Here is a 3,704-nt window from a genome sequence, read left to right as displayed (position 1 = left end):
TATCACTACTGCTGATGTAAAATGCGACAACCTCCTTGGAAAAGATACAAACAGATTTTATAAACTCAAAAATACACTTACCATACTACACAGCAATTTTACTCCTGGTTATTGATTCAACAATAATGAAAACATATATGCGTGCAACGGCTTGCATATACAGAATGCTCACAGAAAATTTGTGCATCATAGCCAAACCTGGACACAGCACAATAGACTTTAAAGTGAACTAATCATATTTATTCAAAGGACTACCACTCATGATAAAAAGAATTGAGCTCTGAGGGGTTTGAAGTGGCGGGGGGGTGGGAGGTTGGGGTACCAGGTGGTGGGTATTATAGAGGGCACAGCTTGCATGGAGCACTGGGTGTGGTGAAAAAATAATGAATACTGTTTTTCTGAAAATAAATAAATTGGGGAAAAAAAAAAAAAAAGAATTGAGCTATTGATATATAAACATGGATGATTTTTGTTTCTCTTTCTTTGTGGGAAAAAAAAAATCCATACATAAAACAACAATATCCTGTTGGCCTCTGAGTAAACAGACTGTAGTTGCTCAATGGAATATATCACAAGGGAAAACATAGAGTTTTGAAATATAGTGTTTTTCAATAGGGTGTGGGCTATGGGATGAATGCACTTGTCAAACCTGAGCAAATTTTTTGAGTAGGATTTATGCTTCTCACTCTATATACATTTTACTTAAAATAAGGAACTGTAGACAACTGTAGACAAAAATTATCCAGGCTAATGTGTTTTTCTCCCCATTCTACTCAGTGGTTTAAGGAAAGGAACATTATAAGCAAGAACTAAAGTTAATTCAGAATTAGAGTCTGTCAAAGAGAGCAAGAGAATAAGAGAAAGAAGTTGACATTATTAGAAGGGACATGGTTAAAACAAAGGAGGTTGACTGTAGAGAGAAGGGACTAAACATTGGAATGAAATCAATAGGCAAATGTACAAGGGTCAAGTCTGGTCAGAGCAAAGGTTTAGAGAAGTAGACAAGCAAAATGCTGGAATCTTCACAAGTTGTAGCCAAAAATAGTATTTTCTGACTCTAATATTATGAAATGATATTTGATTCAAAAGCACTGAATTTGACTTGTGCTTCTCTCCCAGGAGAGAAAGAGAGGAGTGGCTGTGTGTTCAGACCAGCCTCTCCCTCCAGTAGCAGCAAGGCAAGAAGTAGCCAGACACAAAGAGAGGGGCTGTTTGTGGGGTGGGGTGGAGGCTTCACTCTGTGGGATGAGGATTCAAGGGATAGCTCCAGCTCCTCCTCATAGTCATCCTTTAACCAGCAAACCAAGGAAGAAAGGAACACCCCCAAGAAGAGAGTAAAGTCAGTGCACCTGGGTGGCTCAGTTGACTCAATGTCTGCCTTCGGCTCAGGTCATGATCCTTGGGTCCTGGAATTGAGTCACATTGATGTCCCTGCTTGATGGGAAACCTGCTTCTCCCTCTGCCTTTCACCTTGCTTGTGCTATCACTCTCTCTTTCACTCAAACAAATAAATAAAATCTTTAAAAATTTAAAAAAAAAAAGAAGAAGAAGAAGAAGAAGAGAGTGAAGTCAGAATGAGCAAAAACTACGAAACATCATCAATGGGATTCCAAAGGAACTTACAGGCGTAACTTCATACCCTTCACCTCACTGCAGTGCTTGTCCCAAAGGTGATAACATATGAATGGAGATCCACCATTCCAGGGCCTCCAGGATCAATGTTTGAGGGCTTATTCTTCCTTAATACCACTTTTACACCAGAATACCTCTTCAACCTCCAAAGTTACATTTGGACAAGAATCTATCATTGTAATATTAACAGTTAAGGAGTTATTTGCTTGGACATAACAAAAGATAATTAGAGTCCAACACTAATCATTTCTAAAGTTCTCCTCTCCATCTGTTCACTTCTTGTAATTCTGATGACACTTTGTGGGGGAACATTGTGACTGAGTATAGGAAAATGGAACAGAACATGGCAGGATGGCCAGAGAGTGGACCAAAAGATACACTACATAAACTGGGTTTTCACAATTCTTATATTATTTGTCTGTCACAGAGGATGTTGCTTGTGATTTTGAAGGGTGGGGGAGGGGATTATTTCTATAACAGATATTATTCAGCCTTAGGAAATTCCTAAGATTTTGTTGTAACTTGAGGTATCTTGCTACACTAGCAAGATAATTACAACTTTTAAAACTGCCATTAGTTCTGCAATATTAGCTGAAATGTAGTACAGAGAATAGACATTTGGGTTCAGTTGCTTATAGTCTGTAATTTAAAATAACTTAATTTTCTACAGGTTACACACATGGCAATTTATGTTGAGTCCTTCCAAGACCACACATTTTTTAGGTCAAAAATATTGGAATCTCTTTTCCCTTCCTGGGAGGGAACACTGATATTTAACAATATTTAGAAACTGTCATTTCATATATAAAAAAATGGATACATAACTATAAGACATCATCTACAAAATGAGTAGTTATGTATTTTATTTTATATGCCATCCTGCTTTCTTGTGCCAAGATGAGAGTTTTGAATCATGACTTGTGAAAACCTTAAGCTGTCAACTGAAAGGTATGGAATAAGAGTTGCTTAGTGGATTGATTATATGCTGTGCATTACTGAAGTCTGCATTTGTTACTGTGCTGATGAATAAAAAGAATCTCTTAATTTGTTAAACTTTCATATATATTATCATTTAATCCTCAGACAATGATGTTTCTTAATCAGCTGTCACATGGACATACTCTTTTCCTGCCTTGAGCATTTGTTTTTCTCAGCATCTACAAACATCCAAACACTGTCAGCTTAACAACTGCTTAAAAATATTTATGAGATTTAGAACTAAATATCATTAAGTAATTTAGAGCTAAAATATTTTCTACATACAAAATTGTTACTGGAGGCTCTTTTAATAATAATTACCAAGGTGTATTTGGCTTGATACCAATTTGTATATATACCAGGCCTTCCTGGACTTTCAGTTTCAGGAGGGCAGTTTTCATATTCTCACTACAAGTAGTACAATGGTTTGCATAAACACTTCAAATGCTTGGCATAAATGATGAATACATATAATGTGGTGAATTACAAATAATGAAAACGTCATTGTAGTACCAATTTTATTGCAAAATTTCTGTTATATAAATGTGGTTATAAATCGTTTTTATCATTTACTATGTCATTACTTTTCATGAAATATTACAAGAAATGTATTTTCTAAAGCTCTGTTTCAAATGAGCAGAAACCATTTAAAAGACAAAAATACATAAACCTCTCATGTTTGAACAAGAGATCTAAAGAGGATTTTGTAATTCTTAGGAGAGAAACGCTCTTGTTTTCACATAGGTGGCTGTTAAACCTTATATAGTTGTGAGCACCACCTTGCTAACTCATTGAAAGGTAGGTTGCTGGTCCAATAGCTCAATAATTCCCAACAAGTAAGTCTGAGAAAGACAGAGGGTCTTCCATTTCAAACCTTAAGTGATTTTTATAAGTATGATCACAATGCCTTTTACTAGCTTGTTTTATTTGCTGTTATTTATTTGGGTGGAGAAAGAAAGTATACTGAAATTAAAAGAGTAAAGTAATTTAGGAGATGTATTATTTCATATAGTCAAAAATGTAGAAATTAGCTTCTCAAAAACTCTAGAGAAAATATAGTTTTAGGAATTTAGAAATGGCTATTGAGAAGGCAA

At 35.5% G+C, this 3,704-nt stretch overlaps 1 pseudogene; it reads left to right on the top strand.

Moving 5' to 3' along the window:
* The first annotated feature begins 1,070 nt into the window (after window positions 1-1,070).
* LOC122890300 lies at window positions 1,071-2,019 on the top strand (annotated as a pseudogene).
* The last annotated feature ends 1,685 nt before the right edge of the window (window positions 2,020-3,704 follow it).

The sequence above is a fragment of the Neovison vison genome, chromosome 11, assembly GCF_020171115.1.
Source record: "Neovison vison isolate M4711 chromosome 11, ASM_NN_V1, whole genome shotgun sequence".
Taxonomy (NCBI): Eukaryota; Metazoa; Chordata; class Mammalia; order Carnivora; family Mustelidae; genus Neogale; species Neogale vison.
This window is presented reverse-complemented; position numbering and strand designations above follow the sequence as displayed.